A 13,720-nucleotide genomic window follows, 5' to 3' on the forward strand; every position below is an offset into this window, starting at 1 on the left:
CAGTGCCAGACTACAACTGTCTTCCAGGAAATGAATGACAATTACCAGATCCTCATTTTCTTCTACCACAGCATCTCAAAAAACCTGCAGAAGTGGCCATACTCTGAAAACAATCAAAGCAATGAAGCTGTTTTCTATTGTCCTCACTGCGTTCGTTCTCCTCTCGACTGATGTAAACTGCATGAACTTCAGCAAGGCCATGTGCAAGTGCCTACCTCTGGATTGGTACATTCCCAAGAACACAACTAACTACAGGCTCAGTGGAGAATGGATTGAGAGCAGCCCTGAGGAGAGGGACTTGGAGGTGCTGATTGACAACAAGCTCAGAAGGCCAACCGTGTTCTGCTCTGCATCAAGAACAGTGTGGGCAACAGGTCGAGGGCGGTGATTCTGCCCTTCAACACTACTCTCGTGAGACCCCACCTGCAGTATTGCATCCTACCTCAGGGTCCCCAGTACTGGAAAGACATACAGACATTGGAGCGAATCCAGAGGAGTTTCACAAAGATGATCAGAGGGCTGGAGCACCTCTCCAATGAAGACAGGCTGAGAGAGTTGGGCTTGTTCAGCCTTGAGAAGACAAGGCTCAGTTCCACCACCTCATTTCCAGAAACCTCTACAACTCAACACTGAATCTGCACTAGATACAGTAGGCCTCCCCAGAAAAGTGGTGCCAGGCAGCATAAAAGATGCAGAGGGCAGGGAATTGGGGGAATGCGGGGTTTTGGTCAGTTCCTCACGAGATGTTTTCCTTCTTAGCTGGAGTGCGGGGGGGGGAGGCACATTCCTCACACCCTTGTCCTGCTGCATTGTGGGGTCCCACCCACGGGAGACAGTGAACTTCTCCAACCTGAGTCTTTTTCCACAGGGCTTCCTCTCTTCACCACCTCTCCCAGTGTGGGTCACTGCTATGGGGTGCAGTCATAGAATTATAGAATACCTCTCAGTCTCTCAGGCCCAGACTGCTCCAGACTGGTCCTCCACTGAGGCACAAGCCCTTTCCCTCAGCAAACCTGTGCCAGCATAGATCTCTCTCTCTTGCTCATCTCTGTGTCTCTGTCTCTCTCCATGGTTGCAAGTGCTGGCAGAGGCTTGCTCCAATGCAGGTCACAGCATCTCCTGCATGTCTCCATCTGCTCCAGCATGGGGCCTCTCCACAGGCTGCAGGTGGTGATGTCTCAGCCTCTTCCATGGGTTGTAGGGGGGCACCCACTCCACCCTGGGTTTCTCCATGGGCTGCTGGGGCATCTTTCTTTTCCATACCTGAGGTGCCTCCTCCCCTGCCTTCCCTGGCCTTGGTACCTGCACTGTTTCATGTATCTTCTCACTCCCTGGAGTGAGGGGGGCTGCAGGGGTGGCTTCTGCAAGAAGCAGATAGAAGCTCTCTGCAGGCCCAACAGAGTACACACCAGCCAGCTCAAGGCTGGACCCACCGCTTCAGTGATGAAGCTGGGGAGGAGGCGGTCCATGCACCAGAGAGAGAGATTCCCCTGCAGCCCATGGAACCTGAAGCCCTGTGGGAAAGGACTCATATTTGAGAAGCTCATTTCAGACTGTCTCCCATGGGTGGGACCCGACAATGGAGCAGGAGAGGAGTGTGGGGAGTCCTCCTCCGGGGAGGAAGGAGCATCAGAGATAACTTGTGATGAATTGACCTTAACCTCCCATTCCCCATCCCCCTGTGCCACTCAGGGGAGTAGGTAGAGAATTTGCGTGGGATGAGGTACACGCGAGAGAAGAGCACTGCCAAGCAAACAGCCACGTCTGCCAGGTTACCTCAGTAAAGGCTGGTTTGCTTCACCCTACTCTGGTGTCCAGGCAGACATCCCACTAACAGTAATGAAGGTGCAACATGTGCATCTGCATCACCAAGAGAAAGATCCCCTTCATCACCTGGAATGCTCTGAAGATGTTCAGCCTCCGTAATCCTCCATGTGCTTGGGCGTAGAGAAGTTAAAGCATTGGAGTTTTGAGGGAACAGGGCACTGCAGCACCATAAAGAGTCACATCTCACCGAGCCTGAGTGAGAGAGGAGCAGGCTGCCTGCTCTCTGTTTGCACAGAGCCCGTGGCCAGACATCCTCTGGTGCTTGTGCTGGCACAAAGCACCCTTTGCTCCCCGCACCCGCGGACCTCACCTGTGACTTATCTCTGCAACTTAAGGTAAGGGGAATACTGCCAGCTTATCTCTGTGAAGGTGTGCCTGCTTCTGAAAAATCTCTGATATAAAGGCTTTTATTAATTTTTTTACATCTTTTCAGACACAGCATTGGATTATCAAGGGGAACGTGACATACGTGCCGGGCAGAGGGGCCTCTGAGGACGGTGTCGGTGTGTCACTCCCACTGGCCCGCTGTCCCGCACATCTGCAGGGGCTGCTTTTGCCTAGCGCAGGGTGGCTCACAGCTGAAAGGGTTGTCAGGCATTGGAACAGGCTGCCCAGGGAGGGGGTTGAGTCACTGACCCTGGATGTAGTTAAAAGACAGATAGACAAGGTGCGCAGGGATATGCTTTAGTAGAGGACACATTACGGTTGGACTCAATGACCTCAAAGGTCTTTTCCAACCTAGGACGGTTTGGCTTTTTCAGTCATTTATTACCAAAATGGAGTCATGGTTGGTAAGATAAGTGTGCCCCAGTAGCCCACTTGCTCTGCCTCCTTGCCAGGGGCTGTAGGGGTTCACCCTGCAACCCGCTCCTCTTCCCCACTAAGCCCCACTGCATCTGGCAGAAACACATTTCCCAGACTGGCTTCTTCTCTTGCCATGGAGACTTACTGCTGCACCTGGCTGGGAGGTTTCAGAGCCTGCCTGTACTGGCAGTCAGGTTTCCCACCAGATGTGCCACCACACTTTAGGCACGGTTGGTGTTGTTTAACTCCTACATGTGTCACTTTAGCTGCATTAGTGCCAACGTGAATCATCTGAGAAACCTGTGGTTACTCAGATCTCACCGAATCACTGTCCAGTTTTCTAACACTTGCTGAAACCAAGTTTCGGACCAGTGATGAAAAAAACTTAAGAGGTTTTGGCTTTGAACTTATAGTTCCCACAGAACTTTTACAAGCAATATTCCCAGTTCAGGAAGATTTCAGGTGGGCTTTTGAGAGCTGAACGCCAACCAACCCAATCCCCATCATAAGCCTTTGTTGGGCTGCTGTTGCTTTGGGCTGCTGAGACGTGTCAAGCAAACAGGCAAGAAGGGTCAAAAGCTCCAACTCTCTCATGCAGTACTCCTTCTCAACCTTGTCATATCACCAGATGTCCAAACTAAAGCTTCTTTTCTATAAAGCCACGCTTACTGGCCTTAGCTGCACTCTCCCCCTTTGCTGTTTAAACTTCATTTTGCCAGGATAAGGGCTGGGTTACACTCTTTCCCTTTGCTTCTTCCCACTTTCCAAGACCTATGCTGTGTCAGCTGCTTCCAGCACCTGTAGGGATGGAACAGGGAGAACATCTCCCCACTTCAGGAGTGAATGGAAGACTCATATTTAAGATCTAAAGTAACTGCACCTGCTGGGCTGGGCCTGCTTTTGACCCTGGCTATCTCACACAATACCAATCAAGTCCAGTGACCGTCCCCTGATGGATGGAGCTGCCCTGCTCTGAAAGACAACCTAAGCGAATTACAGGAACCAGTTGGGTGCAGGACTAGAAACCGAGCCCCAGCTCTGGTTAACGTATTGCCCATAAGCCTGAGTTTTGTTTTGATATCACCGGTTAGAGGTGTCTGTGGCAGTCTGCTGTGTGCCACCAGGCTGGTTCAGAGTTTCACCCAGAGTGCTGTGAAGACCTGCATCTCTCCTGTTAAGTTTCCACACAGTTATGGATAATCCCCCTAAGATCTCTTTCATGTGTGTTTTGGAAGTGCCACCAGCTGTTACAACATGTCATTTTGAGGTACCTGAGGACATTCCTATGGCCTTGCCAAGAGTCACTGTCTGGCAAGGAGCGGATGGGTGTACTTGCAAGTGCCAAAAAACAACACTGTTTATATTTGGGTTGGGCGGTAGCAGCTGAGATGGGAGGGTGAGAAGGGCATAAAGCACCCGTAGGGGGTTTCACATGGTTTCCCACAAAAGGCTTCCCTGGCCCAGCAGAATCAAGCCCATCCATCATTCACTGAAAACACGCTTCCCTTGCGTGACAAAAAGAGCGCAAGACAGCCTCACCCAGAAATGCTGACTAAGGTAGCTTGGAGAGAGAGCAAAGCAGTTGAGCCCTCCACAAGAAGCAGAAGTGAATCTACTATTTCCTGTACTCTGCAAGGGAAAACGTCTGGAGGAGGGACCCTATAGCCCTGAAGTCCTTCTTCAGTGTCCTCTATGCTCCACAGTTAACTTCATACTTCATCCCTTAGGTGAAGGTTTATTGTAAGCACGAGAGAGAGATCGGGTTGAAGTTGGCAGTGAGACTGTAGCGTGCGCTGCGGTGGGCTTGGCGAGGCTGACGGAGAACACCTGGTGGGGTGGGCAGAGGTAAGTGTCCTGGCTTTAGGGTGTGAGACAGTTTCATCACGTTATGCCTATCTGGCACGGGCTCTTTTTGGGCACCCGTTGGAGTTTGGAGATGACCTGTTGAGTATCCTCAGCTTTAACTGAGCAGGAGCTGAATATTCAAAAAGAGATCCTTAGGGGCATTGCATATGCAGGATGAGTGGTGGTGGGAGGATATGAGTATGTGGCTGATTATATATAGAGTGAACAAGCCACACACTGTGCCAGCAGTTTTGGAGGCCAATGTCATTTTGGCAAGCACAGTTCTCACTTGCTTCTGGACGTACCGTGCAGCATCTTGCCCTTCCTGTTGGTTTTGCAACCACCCATCCAGGAGTAAAGGAAATAATTTGCTACTGTAGAAACAAAGGTACTTCAGGAAAAATCCCAGCCCAAGCGATGTTCTTCTTTACTTCAATAAGGCCAGAAGTTCATCCTGTACCTCTGTGTAGATGTTCTCCTGTGAAGAAGGTCATTCCCACACTCAGCGTTCTCTCCAGGCAATGCCAGTGGGAGCTGCCTGTGCAGAAGTCTGCCAGACCCGGAGTCTATCCTGTGGTGGGAGCTGCATTCCTTATGTGTGTGAAATACTTCCTGTGCCCCTACAGAGCACAGAGCCTTGTACAGACACATAGGAAAACTCTCAAAAGGAACAACCTGTCTTTTTAAACACCATTTAAGACAACAAGCATGGGGAAGGCCAGCACAGCTGTAGGCTCTCAGAGGAGAGTGAACCAATGTGTGCTCCCTCTCTCCAGATCAGGGATTTCACACAGCACGAGCAGCCCAGGTAAGCACACCCCAGCAGCCCTCTCTGGGCAGTTACCAAAGGAGCTCGTGCCATAGAAGCAGGTATCCATCTCCAGGGCTCTCACAAGCTCCCTGAAGCATTGTTCTGGTCTTTGACCACCTTCACGATGAAATTTGTTTTTCCATATAGCAACAATTTCCTATGGCCATTGCCTCTTATTCCTCTGAAAAAACTTGTCTGCTTCACCTTTACACCTTCTCGCTTAGATTCCCCCTGAGCTGTCTCTTGTTATGCCTAATCAAGCCCAGTTCTCAGCCTCTTTGGGTTTGCGCCCCACATAGGGAGCCACTGCTGCGGCAAAACCACGACAGTCCCCTTTGGCACCCAACATGGGGCACAAAGGTTGGGATAACAGTAGATCTGACCCGACTGCATTAAAACCAAAGTTGTGATAAGCATTATTATTTAACAGTAATAACCAGGTGCTCCAGCCCCCAGCCACTTTGGTAGTCCTCAACCACAGTTGTCTTCCCCTACACTGGTGTATCGGTGAAGATCCAGCTGTGGGCTGGATAAGGCAGAGGCTCAGGTGCTGTGCAGGGAGGAGCAGTAAAAGCTCAGTGGCAGGAAGCTAGTAATGCTGGCGTACTGACTCATACTCAGAATGAAATACTTGGTGTACCCTAACACCTCTTTTTGACTTCATGCATCTCGTCTGAGAAGAGGAGTGTCTGGGTGGAAAAGCAGAAAATGATGGGTTACTGAGGTTACGTACAGTGTCTCCTGCCCATTTCTGTATCCCTCACAGACCAGATAAAGTAATGAGTGGGCAGACATGTGAAGAGATGAGGAATCTGTCACACACCTCTTAGGCAACACTAATTAGTTACCTCAAAGTAGAAAACTAGTATCTTGTTTGCAGTTACCATCAGCCTCTGCCCCAGCACTTGGGGATTTCCTGTTCATACCCTTTAATTCTGTTGGTGTCAGACAAGACATCTCCAGAAGCTGGACAATTAAACTAGGCTGTGAGCTTGGGTCTGGAGAGGTTCTGCAGGTGGGCTTAGCTCCCAGTTCCAGTGGAAAGGCACTGCAGGAGCCGCTCAGCCCATGGCTGTGGCTCTGTGCTGCAAAAAAGCCCTCCCCACACTGTGCCCATTCCCCAAAACTACTGATGTTGAGACAGCCCTTCTAGACTACTCTTCCTGAGTAAAACCACTAAGATGACTGCCAGGACTTCTCATTTAAGTGTTTTGGGGACAGCTAGGCATTGAAACTTCAGAATAGGAAGACATTTTAAAATGGAGAGCCTGTGTTTCCAGCTAGTGCAAAAAAAAACCCTCTTCAAAAAGCGATCACACTTGATTTCCTTAATTTTCTACAGTGAATACTTACAAGTCCTTTACCCCAATGAGAGAGCGGAGCTAATGCGGTAACACCTGCACCCCTCTAGGATTTTTGGTTCTTGCAAACAGAAATCCTTGCAGAGACATGAACATCCCATCCCAGGGGAGCACAGTGGAACTGACGGGTGTCCCAAGTTACTGGGTGTGCAGACCAAAGAGCCCAGAAGTCCTTCATACTCTCGTTGGGTGCAGCCTCTGAGCTAAAAAGTCCTGACTCCAACCTGACTACCCCACAGCTGAGGCGGGAGAAGACATGAGATGCTTTGTTGCTCGAGGAGAAGTGTAAATATATTTCTTTTCTTTTGATGTTTGGATGACTTTTCTAAAAAACCCCATCAAAGGTGTGCTTGCTCTCCCGAGCGACATCGCAGTGCAAACAGCTCCTCCCACACTGGCAAGCTCTTACCACACTTCCACTCCCAGGGTTAGTGTGTGGTGAGAATGTGCTTTTGGTGGTGGCAAGAGGCACCACATGCTGATCAGCAGCTACAAGTGAGGTATCGCTTCCTGGCAAGCACTGTGTATCAGACTGGGAGGGCACCTGCATTAGGTTGGGTTAAATGGAGATGAATGCAGTTGGCGGCTGGTCACGAGTGGTGTCCCCAGGGCTCGGTGCTGGGGCTGCTCCTGTTTTAACATCTTTATTGATGATCTGGATGAGGGGAAGGAGTGCACCCTTACTACGTTTGCAGACAGCATTAAGCTGGGTGGAAGTATTGATCTGCTTGAGCATAGGGAAGCTCTGCAGAGGGACCTAGATATGCTTGATCAATGGGCCCAAGCCAACTGTATGGGTTTTAACAGGGCCAAGTGCCAGGTCCTGCACTTCAGCCACAAGCCCCGGACAGCACTACAGGCTTGTGGAAGAGTGGCTGAAGAGCTACCCAGCAGAGAGGGTCCTGAGGGTGTTAACTGACACCCGGTGGAACATGAGCCATCAGTGTGCTCAGGTGGTCAACAGCATCCTGGCCTGTATCAGGAGCAGTGTGACCAGCAGGACCAGGGGGGGTGATCTTACCCCTGTACTCAGTCCTGGTGAGGCCACACCTCAAGTCCTGTGTGCAGTTTTGGGTGCCACAGTATAGGAAGGACATTGAGGTGCTGGAAAGGGTGCAGAGAAAGGCAACTATGCTGGTTAGGGTTCTGGAGAACAGGTCTTATGAGAGGCTGAGGGAGCTGGGGCTGTTCAGCCTGGAGAAGATTAGGCAAAGGGGAGACCCTATCGCTTTCTTACAGCTTCCTGAAAGGAGGTTGTAGTGAGGTGGGGTTTGGCCTCTTCTCCCTAATAACTAGGACAAGAGGGAATGGGTTCAAGTTGCACCAGGGGAGGTTCAGATCAGATATCAGGAAAAATTTCTTCACCAGAAGAGTGGTGAAGCATTGGAACAGGCTGCCCAGGGAGGTGGTGGAATCACCATTCCTGAAGCTGTTCAAAAAACCTGTAGATGTGGTGTAGATGGTTTAGAGGTTACAGTGATGTAGGGTAGGGCTGATGGTTGTACTTGATGATCTTGCAGGTCTTTCCCACTCATGATGATTCTATGATGTGTCACCTGCAGAGCTCACTTAGTCAGATGTCAGTCTGCCGCTGCTTCTGCTGCTCCTTCAATAAGCAGGGGCTCATCAACAGCCCCTGAAATGTTAATATATTTTTTTTTCTTATCCTAAAGAGCTGATTTTCAGTGAAGTACACGTAACAGCAGTCTGGGCTTTTGGTAGTAACTACCATCACCCTTGCAGTAATACAATTCTTATTAACCCAAACAGCGACAAAATCCCGAAGCACCCACAGGGAGGTCTCTCAGTACTTTACCATAGCACATACCTTTCTCTTCCCTTTCCATGTTGCCTCTAGCTGGAGACTCCGTCGAGGGATCCTTTTCTGCAAGCAACAACCCCCGGGTATGATCCGGGAGGGCAACTAACAAAAAGCACCAAAGATCAAAAGGAGAGAGGCAGCAATGCACCCATCAGCAGCCATCAGCACCCATCAACAGCCATTGAGGGGGAAGGGGATATTAAGAAGGCTGCTGGGGTTGGGCTTCGGGAGTCACAACGAGAGTTGATGGTGGAAAAATGTAAATACCAACAGCACAGTGGTGGACTTGGGGACGTTTTTCCACGTGAGAGTATGGAAAATTCTGTGGATTGCTCTGAATACTCCTCAGTGGAGCCACTTTTGCCAGTCCCCTGTCAGAAATCTCGCTGTGGGCTTTTGAGGATGCCTACATCTGCTGCCCCACTAAAATGCCTTTATACGAATGCACGTAGCATGGGGAACAAACAAGAAGAATTAGAGATCTTTGTGCAGTCACATGGCCATGATCTCATTGCAATCACAGACAGCCCATACGACTGGCGTGCTGTCATGGATGGCTATGTGCTTTTTAGGAAAAACAGGCTAGGGAGTTGAGGTGGAGGAGCTGCTCTTTATGTGAGAGAGCACCTAGAATGTATTGAGCTCCACCTGGGGAAGGATGAACCATCCGTTGAGTGCTTGTGGGTTAAAATCAAGGGGCAAACTGGTATGTGTGACATTGTTGTGGGAGTGTACTATAGGCCCCCTGATCAAGGGAAGCAGGTTGATAGTGCATTCCACAAGCAGTAAGAAGTAGCCTCAAGATCCCGGGCACTGATCCTTATGGGGGACATCAACTATCCAGATATTTGCTGGGCAAGCAACACGGGCCAGTCATATGTAGTCCAGACAATTTCTGCAGTGTGTTGAAGACAATTTCCTGCTACAGATGGTGCAGGAGCCTACAAGGGGAGGGCGGGTGCTGGACCTTGTTTTCACTAACAAGGACAGGTTCGTTAGGGAAGTGAAGGTCGGGGGCAGCTTAGGACAAAGCGACCATGAAATGGTTGAGTTCAAGATCCTGACTGGAAGAAGCAAGCCAAAAAGTAGGATAGCTGTTGCAGAATGGATTGAGAAGCAAGGCCATGAGTCTATGGAGCAGTTGTCCAAGCAGTCGCCTGTGTAGTTTAGTAAGACTCGGCCCCACGCTGTCTTGGTGAGAACAGAAGGGTCAAGAATCGGTCAGCGTATTTTTGTGTATCATACAGCATGGTCACCAGATGTGGGAGCAGGAGGTGTGATAAGGACTCAGTGTTCCTGGGACTGAGAAGAAGACACGATTCCCAGGCTGCAAGATGGGTGGAATATGTAAATGTAACTTTTAGTTAAGAGCCAATTAGAATACGACAAGTATAACACGTGGTAGGAATAGTATAAAAGGAAGTGTGTGCTTGCAATGAAGTTGCATTGTCAATCACATTGATTGGCAGCATTCTTCCCTCTCGTTGTGGCAGATAGCTACCCTGAATTTTGGAAGTGCTAACTTTGATCTCCTCCGCAACTTAATAGGGGCTATCCTGTGGGCTGTGCTGTTAGAAGGAATGGGAGCCTGTGAGAGCTGGCTATTATTCAAACAGCGCTTCTTCCAAGCACAGGAACGATGCATCCCTTTGAGCAAGAAATTGGGAAAGAGAGGCAGAAGACCTGTGTGGATACTCAGGGAGCTTTTGAGTAAACTCAAAGGGAAGCAGAAGACCTATAAACTGTGGAAACAGGGTCTGAAATCATGGGATGAATATAAGGATGTTGCCAGGGCCTGCAGGGATGCAACTAGGAGGGCTAAGGCCTGCTTAGAAATTAAGCTGGCAAGGGACATAAAGGATAATAAAAAGAGTTTTTTCAGGTATGTGAATAGTAAAAGGATGACCAGGGATAATGTGGGTCCCTTGCTGAATGAAGAGGGTGTCCTGGTAACGGGGGATGCTGAGAAGGTGGAGATACTGAATGCTGTCTTTGCTTCAGTCTTCACTTCAAAGGCCCCTCGGGACCCACAGACACTGAATGAAAGTAGGAGTGTTTGGGAAATGAAGAATTTCCCTCTGGTTGAGGTAGGGGAGGTCCAGGAGCGGCTCAAAGGGATTAATGCACACAAATCCATAGGCCCAGATGGGTTACATCCACGTGTGTTGAGGGAGCTGGCGGAGGTGATTGCTGAGCTGCTCTCTATCATCTTCAACAGGTCTTGGAGGACAGGAGAAGTGCCTGAAGACTGGAGGATAGCCAATGTCACTCCAGCCTTTAAGAAGGGCAAGAAGGAGGAACCTAGTAACTATAGGCCAGTCAGCCTCACCTCTGTCCCCAGAAAGGTGATGGAACAGCTTGTTCTGGATGCCATCTCCAAGCAATTGGAAGAGAAGAAGGTCATGAGGAGTAGTCAGCATGGATTCACCAAGGGGAGATCATGCTTGACCAATCTCATAGCCTTCTACAATCTCTTGACAGGTTGGGTGGATGGAGGGAGAGCAGTGGATGTCATCTACCTTGACTTCAGCAAGGCCTTTGATACTGTCTCCCATGACATCCTGATAGCAAAGCTGAGAGAGCACGGGATAGATGAGTGGACAGTGAGGTGGGTTGAGAATTGGCTGTCGGACCGAGCTCAGAGGGTTGTGATTTGTGGAGCAGAATCTGACTGGAGACCTGTGACTAGCGGTGTTCCCCAGGGCTCAGTGTTGGGTCCAGTCCTGTTTAATATCTTCATTGATGACCTTGATGAGGGAATAGCATCCACCCTCAGCAGGTACGCCGATGATACAAAGCTGGGAGGAGCGGCTGACACACAGGAACACAGCGCTGCCATCCAGTGAGACCTGGACAGGCTGGAGAGCTGGGCAGGGAGAAACCAGATGAAGTTCAACAAAAGCAAGTGCAGAGTCTTGCACCTGGGAAGGAACAACGGTTTGTATCAGTACAGGCTGGGGAATGACCTGCTGGAGAATAGCTCAGTGGAGAAGGACCTGGGGGTCCTGGTTGATGACAGGTTGGCCATGAGCCAGCAGTGTGCTCTGGTGGTTAAGAGAGCCAATGGGATCCTGGGATGTATCAGGAGGAGTGTGGCCAGCAGGTCGAAGGAGGTGATCCTCCCCCTCTACTCTGCCCTGGTCAGGCCCCACCTGGAGTATTGTGTCCACTTCTGGGCTCCCTGGTATAAAAAGGACAGGGATCTCCTGGAGAGAGTCCAAAGAAGGGCTACGAAGATGATTAAGGGCCTGAAGCATCTCCCCTATGAGGAAAGGCTAAGTTCAGACTGTTCAGCCTTGAGAAAAGAAAACTAAGGGGGGACCTAATTAAAGTCTATAATTATCTTAAGCATGGGATGCAGGGGGAATCAGCCAGCCCCTTTTCAGTGGTCTGTGGAGACAGGACAAGGGGCAGTGGCTGCAAGTTGGAGCACAGGAAGTTCCGCACCAACATGCGGAAAAACTTTTTCCCAGTGAGGGTGACAGAGCCCTGGGACAGGCTGCCCAGGGAGGTGGTGGAGTCTCCTTCTCTGGAGATATTCAAGACCCGTCTGGACGCCTATCTGAGTGATATGTCCTAGGGAGCTGCTTTGGCAAGGGGGTTGGACCTGATGATCTCTTGAGGTCCCCTCCAACCCCTACAATTCTATGATTCTATGATTCTATGATTCATCAATATGAGGAGCGGCTGAGGGAGCTGGGGCTGTTTAGCTAGGAGAAGAGGAGGCTGAGGGGAGACCTTATCACCACCTACAACTACCTGAAGTGAGGTTGTAGAGAGGTGGGCGATGGTCTCTTCAGCCAGGCAACAGATGATAGGACAAGGGGAAATGGCACAAAGCTGCAACAGGGCAGGTTTAGATTAGACATTAGAAAAAAAAATTACTGAAAGAGTTGTCAGGGGCTGGAACAGGCTGCCCAGGGGGGTGGTTGAGTCACCTTCCCTGGATGTGTTCAAAAAAAGGGTAGATGAGATACTTGCGGATATGGTTTAGCTTAGGATGGGAATGGTTGGAGTTGATGATCTTCAAAGGTCTCTTCCAACCTTGTGATTCTGTTATTTTGTGATCTCAGTGCCGATTTACTTCTCAGCACGGCAGATAGAGTGGCCGTTTTATGCTCTACAGTGCAAATCTTTGAGCAGGCAGTCACCATTTCCTCTATAGAGGGATCCCCGAGTAACACTTCTATGATCTTACAGCAATCATCATTAGCGTTATCTTTCAACAATTGTTTACACAGGAGGTGTCTCAGTCTTTCATCCTCAACTTGCTTTTCAAGCAAATCAAATGACGGGCTGTAATGCTGTCAGGTACAAAAGAGACATACGCAGCTTTGATCCTCCTCAGACACCTTTCTTCCAGGACTAAGAGAATGTGTTGGTGAAGGTCCTTTGCCTGCACCAGGAGGTCTGGCAAGATGTCCCTGAGAAGTGCTGAGAAGTGATTCCTGTGAGCGTTTACCCAGTTCCCCACCCCTGAGCGGTTTCAGGCCGCTAATGCATTACCACCAGAGGCCCTTCCAGTGGGAAATGCTTCTCCTTTCCCTATGCCAGGTTTTCCATGTGCCAAATTTTCAGTGTGCCCATTTCTATGGCCAAGTTGGTGCCTCTGTTGCTCAGCAATTTCCCACGGCAGAGGGGATGGCAAAGGTCTGTTGGACAAAGATGGTGCAAAACCTGCACCTGGTGCCTCTTGGACATACCACTGAAACAGAGAATTGTAGGGGTTGGAAGGGACCTCCAGAGATCATCAAGTACAACCCCCCGTGCCAAAGCAGGTTCCCTAGGACAGGTCGCACAGATAGGTGTTCAGATGGGTCTTGAACTTCTCCAGAGATGGAGACTCCATGACCCCCCCTGGGCAGCCTGTCCCAGTGCCCTGTCACCCTCACTGTGAAAAAGTTCTTCTGCATATTGGTGTGGAACTTCCTGTGCTCCAACTTGAAGCCATTGCCCCTTGTCCTGTCCCCACAGACAACTAAAAAGAGGCTGGCTATTGCCCCTTGTGTCCCACATTTGAGATATTTATAAACATTAATAAGATCCCCTCTCAGTCTTCTTTTCTCAAGGCGTTCTTTCAGCCTGTCCTCGTAGGGGAGATGCTCCATTTCCTCCTGCTTTGCTGCTACCTGGTTGTGCTCCGTTAAAAATAACTGAAGCTGCAGTGCAGGGTTTCAAGCAATGTTTCAATCTCAGGAACTGTGGTGGTAAAGAGCATGGGAAATTGAATGCAGAGATAACAGCACGTCT

The sequence above is a fragment of the Gallinula chloropus genome, assembly GCF_964237585.1.
Source record: "Gallinula chloropus genome assembly, chromosome: 2".
Lineage (NCBI taxonomy): Eukaryota > Metazoa > Chordata > Aves > Gruiformes > Rallidae > Gallinula > Gallinula chloropus.